Below are 14022 nucleotides of genomic sequence, written 5' to 3'. Positions count from 1 at the left end.
GGGCGGCGGCGGCGGATCCCGGGCCGCGGGGGCCGGCTACGGGCCTCCCGGGCCGGAGCGGCGGCGGCGGGGACGTGCCACATGGCAGGCACGGACTGGCGCGGAGGTGGGGCACGGACGTGTCCGGCCGTACGGACAAAGTCCGGCGTGGCGGAGGAGATATTTTTTTAGGGTTTCAAAGAGGGGAGATCCGTATTTGGAATGGGGTAGGTATATATAGGCATAGAGGGAGCTAGGAGAGTCCAAATGAGGTGCAGTTTTCAGCCACACGATCGTGATCGAACGCTCTAGATGATGGAGAGGGTTTATGTGGGTTTTTGGGCCAACTTGGAGGGGTGTTGGGCTGCAACACACACGAGGCCTCTTCGATCCCTCGGTTAACCGTTGGAGCATCAAACGAAGTCCAAATGGTATGAAACTTGACAGGCGGTCTACCGGTAGTAAACCAAGGCCGCTTGGCAAGTCTCGGTCCAATCCGGAAATGTTTAATTCCCACACATGAAAGAAAGGTAGAAATGACCACCGGAGGTGAACGAAGCGCCGGAATGCAAAACGGACAACGGGGAAAATGCTCGAATGCGTGAGACGAACACGTATGCAAATGCAATGCACATGATGACATGATATGAGATGCATGACAACGATAACAACACACGGAGACAAAAACCGGAACCCGAGAAAATAAAATAACTTAACGCTGGAAACGGCAAGAGTTGGAATACATATTGGGAAAGTCATATCCGGGGTGTTACATTAGCCTTTCGCGATGGAAGTTGTCGAGGGGAGCCGAACATAACTTCTAGCCGGAGAGAGCCCGTGCAGTGGGCCACCGAGCCTGGCGTTACTCCTTGAAAGGAGGTGTTGCCATGGCGAATTATTGTTGGGTCTATCCCCATGCGGCGGATTGTGTCCTGATATAACAGGTTTAGGCCACTGCCGCCGTCCATCAGGACATTTGTAAAGTGGAGTCCGCCAATTATTGGATCTAATACCAAGGCAGTCCAGCCTGCGTACCGGATACTTCTAGAGTAATCCTGATGGTCGAAGGTGATCGGTTTTAACAACCACTGGCGAGACTCCTTTGGGATAGGCCGTATGGCGCGTATCTCTATGGGCGCCGCTTGTTTTGTCACGTGAAGTAAGTTTACTTTTTTGACTTCTTGTGGAAAATTCTTTTGTTTCCTGGTGCTTTGCTTGTGGGGTTCATCATCGTCCTCACTTGGTGTGTCGAGCCCCTTGTGTTCGGCGTTGAGTTTGCCGGATTGCTTGAAGACCCAACAATCTCTATGGGTATGGTTTGCAGGCTTCCCGGGAGTACTGTGTATTTGACATATCTTGTCCAAGATTTTGTTTAGGTTGGATAGCTCGTCCCTATAATCCTGGAGGGGCAGCTTTTTCTGGTTCTGCCGTGAGCTTTTGAATCCGGCGTTGACTGTCATGCTCTTTGGGCTGTTTCCCTTATTCCGGCGCTGGTCCTTGCTGTGTCGGGGTTTTTCGTTTCCATCTCTAACTTCGGATGTACTTGGGTCGCTGGTGCTGCATCTTGCCAACCAACTATCCTCTCCTGCGCAAAAGTGGGTCATGAGGCTTGTTAATGCGGCCATTGTTCTTGGCTTTTCTTGGCCGAGGTGTCTGGCGAGCCATTCGTCACGAACGTTATGCTTAAAAGCTGCTAAGGCTTCGGCGTCCGGACAGTCAACTATCTGATTCTTTTTAGTAAGAAATTTGTTCCGGAATTTCGGGCTGACTCTCCGGGCTGTTGAGTTATGTGACTGAGATCGTCTGCATCCGGAGGGCGGACATAAGTCCCTTGAAAATTTGCCCGGAAAGCGTCCTCGAGGTCTTCCCAACTTCCAATGGTGTTTTCGGGAAGGCTTTTGAGCCAATGTCGGGCTGGCCCTTTGAGCTTCAGGGGTAAGTATTTTATGGCGTGGAGGTCGTCTCCTCTGGCCATGTGTATGTGGAGGATATAGTCCTCAATTCAGACTCCAGGGTCTGTTGTTCCGTCGTACGCCTCTATGTTTACGGGCTTGAATCCCGCTGGAAATTCATGGTCCAGAACCTCATCAGTGAAACATAGGGGGTGTGCGGCACCCCTGTATTTGGGTGTGTTGTGATGTTCGGATATTTGTTGTGTTACATTTCTTACTAGAGCTTGCTTTCTTGGCCCATAGATAGATCTGGCTGGGCCATCTTTTTGATGTGAATCCTTGAGTGGATCGTGTGCCGGCTTGTGTGCGGTGCCGCTTGCCGCTCCATGCTGGCCATGGGGTCGTCTATCCGACCGGGTGGCTTTCTTACTTTTTGACTGCGGGGGCTCTAAGGCCTCCTCATCAAATTCAGGCAGTAGCTTTCGCTTCGGATAGCTTTTTGTGCGGCAACTGCCGCCGTATTTGTTTGCAGTGTTGAGTACTTTGCTCCATCTGATTCTGAGTGCATCTTCCGCAGTTTTGAGCTTCCGCTTCTGCTTTTTCAGGCTACGTGCGGTGGCAACAAGCCTTTTGTGGAGGTTCTTCTGCTCCATGAGCTTATCTGGCGTAAGGTCGTCCGGAATGCCGTTTTCGCCAGGGACGGGTTGTTCGGTTTGTTTATCCAAGTTGCCCTGTTCGGACGGTTGCTCGAAGGCATGTTCATCGTCCACCGGCTCGTCCTGCTCTATGGCTGGGTCTGTATGGCTGCTGTCTTTGTTGAGGCGGGGCTTGGAGCGGTGCTTTCGTCGCCGCTTTGATTGCTTTTCGAGTGAATGATCCCTCGTTGCATCCCTGTGTTCCTCGTCGTCGCTTCCTTTGGGTGTGTCCACCATGTATACATCATGAGATGAGGTGGCAGTCCAGTGCCTTATAGGCGTTGGTTCGTGTTCGTCTCCTACATCGTCGTCCATACCGTCGATGTCTTCGGAGTCGAAGTCGAGCACGTCGTTTAAATTATCGACAGTGGCTATGAAGTGGGTGGTGGGTGGGGAGCGAATTTCTTTGTCGTCCACATCCCAATCCTGCTGGTCATAGTCCGGCCAGGACTCTCCTGACAAAGAGAGAGACCTGAGTGAATTCAGAATGTCGCCGAAGGGCGAGTGCTGAAAGACGTCTGCGGCGGTGAATTCCATGACCGGCGCCCAATCGGATTCGATCGGTGGGGGCACGGAGGGCTCGGAGTCCGGAGAAGAGTCCGGCACCTTGGAGTCACGGGCTCTGCAGAGGACAAGGCTGGTGTTTGGCTTGATCGTCATAGAGATTGCAGCCCCCGAGGCGGTGTCTAACCACCCATCCTTGATCTGTGTGGTCGGCTCCGAGCTAAAGGTCGGAGCGGACATAGGTGCGGCCTCCAGGGCACTGTTCGGTGGCAGAGCTAGATCATGCCCATCATGACAATGCGGCGCGCTCGGCTGTGGCTCAGATCCGTCGAAGATCAAGTCTCCGCGGTCGTTCGCCGAGTAGTTTAAGCTTCCAAATCTGACCTGATGGCCAGGGGCGTAGCTTTCGATCTGCTCCAGATGGCCAAGCGAATTGACCCGCAGTGCGAAGCCGCCGAAGATGAAGATCTATCTGGGGAGAAAAGTCTCACCCTGGACAGCGTCGTTGTTGATGGTCGGAGGAGCCATCGGGCCTAAAAGCGACGACACAGAGGAACTCTCAATGAAAGCACCAATGTCGGTGTCAAAACCGGCGGATCTCGGGTAGGGGGTCCCGAACTGTGCGTCTAGGCGGATGGTAACAGGAGACAAGGGACACGATGTTTTTACCCAGGTTCGGGCCCTCTCGATGGAGGTAAAACCCTACTCCTGCTTGATTAATATTGATGATATGAGTAGTACAAGAGTAGATCTACCACGAGATCAAGGAGGCTAAACCCTAGAAGCTAGCCTATGGTATGATTGTTCTGTCCTACGGACTAAACCCTCCGGTTTATATAGACACCGGAGGGGTCTAGGGTTACACAGAGTCGGTTACAATGGTAGGAGATCTAGATATCTGTATCGCCAAGCTTCCCTTCCACGCCAAGGAAAGTCCCTTCTGGACACGGGACGAAGTCTTCAATCTTGTATCTTCATAGTCCAGGAGTTCGGCCAAACGTTATAGTCCGGCTATCCGGACACCCCCTAATCCAGGACTCCCTCAATTGATCTTGATGAATATGAGGATTATAAGAGTTAATCTACTAATGGCTAAACCCTAGAAGTCTAGCCTGTATAATTATGATTGCCTCTACGGACTAAACCCTCTGGTTTATATAGACACCGGAGGGGCCTAGGGTTGTACAGAGTCGGTTTACAGAGGAAGGAATCTTCATATCCAAACTCCAAGCTTGCCTTCCACGCAAAGGAGAGTCCCATCCGGACACGGGAGGACGTCTTCTATCTTGTATCTTCATGGCCCATCAGTCCGGCCACGTCACATAGGCCGGACGCCCGAGGACCCCTTAATCCAGGACTCCCTTAGTCGTGTTGGAGATGAATGGGCGATGCTTGCGCCATGGTTGCAGACCTAAACATATGGATGCATCACACATTAGGGTTCATCATCTCCAAAAAAAAATCTAAACCTAGGGTTCATCATATGGTCAAAAATTCTAAACCAAACTTGTACTCAATTAGGGTTCATCACCTTCAAAAAAACCTAGCTTGTATTAGGGTTCATCATGTGTTCAAAAAATATCAACTAGGTTCATCATGATTCATCAGGAAGGATCATCACCTAACTTTTATTATCTAGATGCAATCACCTAGGTTCATCATATCAACTAGGGTTCATCATGATTTTGAACATGAACATGAACCATTCTTAGGCTACAAAAAAGAGGAGTGATTTGATCGATGTAATTGGGGGATCGGAGGAGCTTACTTTCCTCTTTTTGGAGCCATCTCGATCCGCAAAATTCGTGAAGAAACGAAGATGATCGGAGGAGGGAAGTGGAGGAGATGAGAAAGGGGCGAGAGGAAGAAGAAGGCGGCTGGGTGGGGGATAAGGGGGTGGGGTGGGTTGGGTGGGCCGGCTGGGTTATAAATGCCCAAACCCTGCTTCCAGGGACCATGACGGTAGGGATCGACAACCTACCGCCATAGGGTGTGGCGGTAGCGTCGGAGCATCTATGTTAGGTTTTTGTGACCAAAACTGCCATCAGCTCAGTGGGAGGGTTGCACACCCTACCGCCAGGGCCTTTGGCGGTAGGACCCTACCGCCATGACGCCTGACGGTAGGGTGTGCAACCCTCCCGCTGAGTTGCTGGCAGTTTTGGTCACAGGAGGGGGCGTGCTGGGGGAGGCCCTCTACAGCCGGCGGGTGTGGTGGTAGGCTGTACATACCTACCGCCGTAGGGCCTGGCGGTAGGGTAGCCCATAGTGCATTTTTTGCACCTCCTAACTTCTCTTGTCTTCAATTTTTTGCACATAGCAATTAAATACTTATAAACATGAAGCATGTGTATCACATAGCAAGCACACATCCACAAATCCACAAATAATAAAGTTGGATATATAACAAGCACACATCCATGAGCAAGTTTTACATAGCAAGTTCACGAAACAGTTTCACGAGCAAATTGTTCACGAAGCAAACATGAAATGTTTATAGTTCAACGGCACGTCATGGCAGCAACTTTGATCCCTCCTTCCCCTCTTCGACATTCGGTCCTCGTTGGTCTTTGATCACTTCTTGTCCGCCATCTTCTTGCGGTGAGTAGGACACGCTTTCTGAAACGGGGATGGAGTCTTCCAATCCTTCTTTGGCACATTCCTCTTCTCACGCTGGGTTGGCTGAGTTGCTGGAGGTCCGTCGTCATCATCGTACGCCTCCTCCTCATCGTCCCCTTCCTCTTCTTCACCATGTTCTTCTTCTGCTCCCTCTTCCTCGCCCTCTTCTTCATCTTCCTCTTCATCATCATCGTCCTCGCTCTCCTCCTCGTCATCTTGAACCGCCCTAGACGACGAGGCTGCATGGCTCGATGAAGCGAGGCTACGCATCGGTGCAGGAGCAAAAACATCCTCGGTGTTTGTAGCGCACCCAAGCAAGCCCACAAGCTTGCCTGCTTTGTTGACATACTTCTGCAATGATAACGAAACAATGTGAACTTCTGCAATGTCCAATTTCTGCAAATGAACTTAAGAAAATGAACTCCATATTACCTTCACCATTTCCCTCAACTTGTTCTCGTCTTGAGGGTTACCTTCGCCGTTTCCCTCAACTTGTTCTCCATATTAACACAAAAAATTATGAACTAGGTTCATCTTGAGGGTTCAACATTTGTTCTCCAACTATATCCACTACTTGCGTCATAGCATATCAACATGCATCATCATATCACAATAAATTCCTCCACATGCATCATATCAAAAAAAATCCTTCAAAAATAATATGAACTAGTGTTCATCTTCACATAACCATACCAACTAGTGACTAGAGTTCATATCTAACACAATATAACATCTATAATCAATCTAAATCAATCCTAGGGTTCAAAATATTTAAATCTAGTTCAAGAAGGGGGGGTGATTTGAATCAAATAATGCGACGAATCGGAAGCTATTTGACTAAAACTAATTGGAGGGATCGAAGGAGCTTACTTTTCTTTCTTCGGGGCCATCTCGATCCGCAAAAACGGTGAAGAAATGACGAAGATCAGAGGGGGTAGTGGAGGAGATGAGAGAGGGGGCGAGAGGAACAACTCCTCTGTTCTTGGGGCGGCTGGGTGGGGGAGAAGGGGGTGGGGTGGCTGGCCCGCGGGCTTATAACTGCCCACACCCTACCGCCAGGGTCCTTGGCGGTATGATCGGACAGGCTACCGCCAGGACCAGCGGCGGTAGGGTGGGACGGAGGGGGACGGAGGCCGTTACCGCTGCTGACGTGGATAAGTTTCCTACCGCCGTAGGTGCTGGCGGTAGGCTATAGCATCCTACCGCTGGGCCTCGTGGCGGTAGGAGAAAGGGTTAAATCTTGAAAAAAAATTCAAACTGGGTCAGATCTCGATTTTGTTTGACAAAAGGGTCAAAACACAAAATTTTGCCATGGGAGCACCCTCGAAGACAGGGCGACATTGTGACGTAGCGGCCAAATTTCGTGTTTTGACCCTTTTGTGAAACAAAATCAAGATCTGACCCCAGTCTGAAAACATTTCGAGATCTGACCCTTTTGCTACTACCAGACCCTCAGGCGGTAGGGTTGCACAGTCTACCGCCGCAGGTTCCGGCGGTAGGTGTGCCTGACGGCCGTCAATCCGTTAACGGCTGCTTACGTACCTACCGCCAACGTCCATGGCGGTAGCCCACACAAACCTACCGCTGAGTTCCCTGGCGGTAGGTTATCATAAACTTAACTACTTTGATTTTGTCTTCAATTTTTTTGCCATAAGATGTAACATAAGAAACATAACATAAGAAACAATAAGCATAATTTTATAGACATAACATAGTTTGATCACATCCAAAAAGTTTTGCCATTGCGGACTAAGAAACAAGTACCAAATAACATAGTTTGATCACATAACATAGTTTAACCAAATAACATAACATAGTACGAAGGCAACATAAGAAGTTTAACAAGTTCAACAGTCATCGACCACATAAAAGGTTTCATCCATAGGTAGCAATCAAACATGACGATCATCAGCAGCCACACGCATATATAGTTTAGATGACATCGATGACGATCATCATCTTCAAGCCTTGACGTTTGGTCTTCCTGATAGTAATAAGGATGGCCTGTCCAACATGAAGATTCTTGTCAACGAGGAAGCTCTTCCACCCATCTGTGCTTAAATTTGTGCGGCCGTCCGTGTCCACCCCGTACACACAAGTAGTGACGGGGCCCCTTGCGGTAAGGCGTATTCCAGCATAGCCTTCTTCATCAGCCTCGATGCCACAACTCTCAGATAGGCTCTTTGGCAATTTCTGAATAAGAAAAACATATCAATTAATAAGTATGGATTATCTAAACTATTAACAATTCCTTGGATTCTACACCAATAACATACCATCTCATGTCGATCGATCATGGTAGTTGTCAGACGGGTCACGAATGGCGCCCCGATCAACTCAGCACGTGGCAGAAAGTTGTCCCATAGGTTGCACACCTCCTGTTCGCTCAGCCTTACTCTTTGAGCACAGATGGCTTCCTCAAGTGGGTCTTCATCTTCATAGTCCTCATCAAGTGGTGGTGGTGGCGCCATGTTCCTTATATAAGCATTGATTGGATAAAGTTAATTAAACATGAATATTTGTTCTAATGCAAGCAAAACAAATATCTACAATATTCACACAATAAATCATCACATATGGCACTAAGAAATACTAAACCTAGGGTTCATCTAGGTTCTAGGGTTCATCTAGGTTCTAGGATTCATCTAGGTTCTAGGGTTCATCTAGGTTCTAGGGTTCATCATATCAACTAGATAGGGTTCCTCGTATTGCTATAAGAAAGACTAAACCTAGGGTTTCATCAACTGGGTTCATCACATTGCAATCATCTAGGTTTAGGGTTCATCATATCAACTAGATAGGGTTCCTCATATGGCTATAAGAAAGCGGATTGATTGACTCAAAGTAATTGGGGGATTGGAGGAGCTTACCTTCCTCTTTTCGTAGCCATCTCGATACGCAAAATCCGTGAATCAACGAAGAAGATCGGAGTGGGGAAGTGGAGGAGATGAGAAAATGGGCGAGAGGAAGAAGAAGGCGGCTTGTGGGTGGGGATTAGGGGTTGTGGTGGGGTGGGCGGGCGGCTGGCTTTATAAATGCCCAAACCTTACCGCCATAGGGCGCGGCGGTAGCAGACCACAACCTACCGCCATCCTGCCCGGTGGTAGGATGCCTCCTCCCCCACGCCGATCTTCTGTGACCAAAAAATCGAGCAACACAGCGGTAGGGTTGCGCAGCCTACCACCGAGGCCCTGGGCGGTAGGGTGCTACCGCCAAGCGCCCTGGCGGTAGGCTGCGCAACCCTACCGCTGCGCTGCTCGATTTTTTGGTCACAGAAGATCGGCGTGGGGGGGAGGCATCCTACCGCCGGGTCTGATGGCGGTAGGCTGTGGTCTGCTACCGTCGTTTGGTATGGCGGTAGGGTGCCTTTGTGTGCATTTTTTGCCCCTTCTAACTTCTTTTGTCTTCAATTTTTGGCATAGAACATTTAAACAGCATATGTATGACATATAAATCACACAATGTATGATATATGATGCACACACCACAAATCTATAAATAAGGTAGGTTCGATACACCACAAATCTATAAATAAGGTAGGTTCGGTACATAGCAATTTAACGAAACAGTTTCACGAGCAAATTCATATGGTTCACGAAGCAAATATGCAAGTTTTTAGTTCAACGACACGACAGCAACTTCAGTCCTTCCTTCCCCTCTTTGACTTTCGGTCCTCGTTATCCTTGGATCGCTTCTCGGCCGCCGTCTTCTTGCGGGCCACAGGACGTGCTTTCTGAAACGGGGATGGACTCTTCCAGTCCTTCTTTGGCACATTCCTCTTCTCACGCTGGGTTGGCTGAGTCGGTGGAGGTCCATCGTCATCATCATACTCCTCCTCCTCCTCCTCCTCCTCATCCTCATCGTGCTCTTCCTCTTCCTCACCATGTTCTTCTTCGGCGCCCTCTTCTTCTGTGCCCTCTTCTTCCTCTTCCTATGCATCATCATCATTGTCATCGTTCTCCTCCTCGTCATCTTGATCCGCCCTAGACGATGAGGCTGCATGGCTCGATGAAGCGAGGCTACGCATCGGTGCAGGAGGAAAAACATCCTCAGTGTTTCTAGCGCACCCAAGCAGGCCCACAAGCCGGCGTGCTTTGTTGACGTATTTCTGCAATGAGAACGGAAGAATATGTTAACTTCTCGAATGTCCAATGATAACGAAAATGAACTCCGTATTACCTTCACCATTTCCCTCAACTTGTTCTCACTAGCTCGAGTCCCAGGGACACCACTAAGCGCATCAGAGGCATGAAAAATGCTTTTGTTCAGCTCCGAAGACTGCAAAGTAATAAAATGAGTCAATAGCACGAAAAGCTGATTTCATCCAACCATCGGTTCGAAAGAGGTAAAAACAACATACCACTCTGTTCATGAGGGGTCCGTACTCCCTAAACCCGCCTTGAAGCTGTCTGATGCTCTCGTTGTAGGTTTCATTCTCCGAGGCGTCATCGAACAGGTCTTCGGCATCTGCTGTCGTCCACTGGGGCCTCAGACGCAGATGATGCTTGATGCCATCATCGTACCACAACATGTGATCCTCATACGCGTCCCAGTCAATCACTCTCCTCTCCATGTCTTTGCGTCATTTCCACTCGTTCCATTCCTTCACGTATCTCGCATGTTCGGCTTCCCAATCCGTGATTGATTGATTGTTCTTCCTACTCATCCTGCAATGCGTAAGAAAGAATGTAAAACACCCTTCTTTTATGAATGTAAAGCATCAAAACAAGAACTTAGAATCGACGAGGATGACTTGTGGTACTCACTTCTGTAGGTCGTAGCCACCGGTATCGCGGACGATGTCGGCTGGTGGTGTGTGTTGCGCCTTACCAAATTGTGCGGCAACGCGCTGTGGTAAATGGTACTCCACGACATAGACACAAATCATGGGCACGATGCAACGGAAGAGCAGCCGGTCCTGCTTGCACATTCTGTTCAGCTCGAACCCCGACTCTCGATCATCACTATACGGCCGCCAAGTAACCTATAACCAAACAATGGTAAGCTCAAGTGAAAGTGTTATCGAAACAATGGTAAGCTCAAGTGAAAATGTAGTTCTTATACCTGGAAAGGCGTGAGAGCATCAAGCTCGTTGCTGAAGACCTTGTACAAGGCCTTCGATTCGCCCGTGAAGACACGCACCACGTCCCAAGCGTATGCTACGGTCGGGTACCGGTCATCTTCGTCATCTCCACCATAGTTCGTCCATGCACGCGAGCGCATCTTCTCCGGACAGCCCATCGGGATTCGCTCCCACATCCAAATGGAGAGGCCCCATACACATCCACACATACCGGACAAGACTTCCGCTCTCTGGGTCGCATCGTAAAGCTACAAACCAAGTATAGATGATAAGATGTCAAAATATAAATCTACACATGTCTGATATTTGAAAGAAAGTGATATTCACTTACTGAACGGTATAGGTAGGCAAGTCCGGCGGCCCCCCAGCTGTACCCCGCATCCCAGTCCTTCAGGAAGTCGAGATACATCCATAGGGCAAAGTTCCCGGAGCAGTCCGGAAACACTACCTCCGTGAGAATGTACCATAGGTAGGCCCTGGCGTACTGCTCCACCACCCGGGGCTCGACATCTTCCGGGCACTTCCTCCGGTGCTCGAGGAGCCATGGCAGCGGTATGCCGGAAGTCCGGTTGCTCTTAGCGGCGGGGCAGTCACCGATGAGGCTGACAACCCTCTCGGGCCAGTTCGCCCTCTCCACTCTTCCTGTGAGAGGGCGACCCTCCAGCGGTGGTGCCGTAATCATCGCCCAATCCTCGAGGGTCACGGTCATGTCTCTGCATGGAAGATGAAAGTTGTGCGTCTCTGGCCGCCACCGGTCGATCAAAGCCATGAGAGCTGAGTGAACGAGCGTCGGCGGCTTACGCTTGAACTGCAGGACGAAACCCAATAGTCGGGCTCTCCTAAAGAACGATGCGTACCGATCGTCGTACTCCATCTTAACCGTCGTCTTGTGAGCCCTCATCCGTAGTGGCGGCAGCATCTGTGAAAATCAATAACCAAAGCATAATTAGCATGGACATTAATAGTTAGCAACTTGTTTTCATCAATTCGAAAGATTTGGTTTAAAATGCTAATTACCACTCCATTCTCAATGAAACGGGCACGGTGACGCTTGTCGAACCTAGGGTCAAGCATTGTGTACTTTGTGCCGATGTCGTTCGCAAGAGGTGGCCTCCTAAAAGAATTGCATAAGCACATCAAAAGATTTTTCAACATTAACTACGAAACACATCGATGCATAACAAAAATTGAACCTATGAGTTCAATCTTTAAATAATCATATATCAAGATTATTATGAACTAAATACAATACATATATCAAAACCTAAATAAAATACTTTTATGAAGATGCAATCACCATGGTTTCAATGCATCATAACACATATTTCTCCAACAACATCCAACATGCATAATCTCATTTTTTTGTTAAAAAATGAACTAGGGTTCATCTTGAGGATTCATATACTACATATAACAAATATATCAAATATTCATCTCCAATATTTGCATCATCCAATACTTGCATCATAGCATAGGAACATGCATCATCCATCATATAAAAAAAACCATTCAAATCAATTATGAACTAGGGTTCATCTTAACACAACCATAGCATAGGAACATGCATCATCCATCATATAGTTCAAATCTAACACAATATAACATCTAGAATCAACCTAAATCAATCCTGGGGTTAATTTTTTTTCAAATAGGAGTGATTTCAAACGAATAATGCGACGAATCGAAAGGTGTTTGATTAAAACTTGTTGGAGGGATTGAAAGAGCTTACTTTTCTTTCTTCAGGGCCATCTCGATCCGCAAAATCCGTCAAGAAACGAAGAAGATCGGAGAGGGGGGGTGGAGGGGAAGAGAGAGGGCGACTTTGAGCAGTTGCTCTGTTCTTCATGGTGGGGGGCGGCTGGGTGGGGGAGAAGGGGGTGGGGGCGGCCGGCCCGCGGTTTATATATGCCCACACCCTACCGCCGGAGTCTCCGGCGGTAGGTTCAGACAACCTACCGCCGGGTGGGGCGGCGGTAGGGTGTGACGGAGGGGGCACGGCGGCCGTTATCGTTGCTGACGTGGAAAAGTTTGCTACCGCCGCAGCTCTCGGCGGTAGGCTATATGATCCTACCGCCGGGCCACCTGGCGGTAGGCAAAAGGGTCAAATCCCGAAATGTTTTCAAACTGGGATCAGATTTTAATTTTGTTTTACAAAAGGGTCAAAACCCGAAATTTGGCCTGACGTAGCTATCGGGAAGTGGCCGTCCGGAGCCAGAAGTTGCCGGTGACCAGTGGCGGAGCCAGCTTACTGGCAGCTTGGCGTCCGCCACACCTAAATTTGCCGCAAGTATGTACCTATAGTACATATACCAGTACGCTTACGTATTTCATGCTGGTGGGGCTGACGTAGCCTACAAGTACCTCGTATATATACTGCACTATATTGCCTACGTGTTGGGCACGTTGCTGACCGGCGTGCATGCAACTTAACTACACCGCGCTAAAATACAAATGCACGTAGAATAAAGAATCTGAACCGTTCGGTGAAAAAGAGAATACATGATACAACCGGCCAACTCACGGCCGCGAGTCGCAACAGCTTCCTAGTTCAAAACTGCCAGGGATTTTGAGTGCCAATACTTGAGTTTTGGGTTGCGCGGCCGTATAGTATCTATTCCCTTCGTTTCTAAATATAGGACCTTTTAGAAATTTCAATACAAACTACATACAGATATACATAAACATATTTTACAGCTTAGATTTATTTATTTTGCTTCGTACGTAATCCGTATTGAAACATCTAAAAGGTCTTATATTTAGGAGCGAAGTGAGTACTATTCTAGTAAAATCTTGTATACTCCCTCTGTTCCAAAATAGATGACTCAACTTTATACTAACTTTAGTACAAAGTTAGTACGAAGTTGGGTCATCTATTTTGGAACGGAGGGAGTAGTTGCATTACACATGATTTTCTCTCTCGTAAATATCGCCACACCTGAAATTCATTCCTGCCTCCGCCATAGTGAATGGAGGCTCACATCACCGTCTTGGAGAAGAATGTGGCATAGAAAGTTGGACAAACACCATTGACTCATCCATACCTCGCTAGCTTCTCGACGTAGCCAAAGTTCGCCATGCTTCGCTAAAGGAAGAATAAGTCAACATATGGAATCACGAGTTGTTGTCGTCCATACCACCGAACGACATTGTCAAAAACCACCCACAAGAAGTGAAGACAAAACTGTGACCCCCAAACTGCCCTAGACCGAAGCTCCACATGCCTTCCATCGATACCAATCAACACCGCCAAAAT

Source organism: Triticum dicoccoides, chromosome 4A (assembly GCF_002162155.2).
Source record: "Triticum dicoccoides isolate Atlit2015 ecotype Zavitan chromosome 4A, WEW_v2.0, whole genome shotgun sequence".
NCBI lineage: Eukaryota > Viridiplantae > Streptophyta > Magnoliopsida > Poales > Poaceae > Triticum > Triticum dicoccoides.
This window is presented reverse-complemented; position numbering follows the sequence as displayed.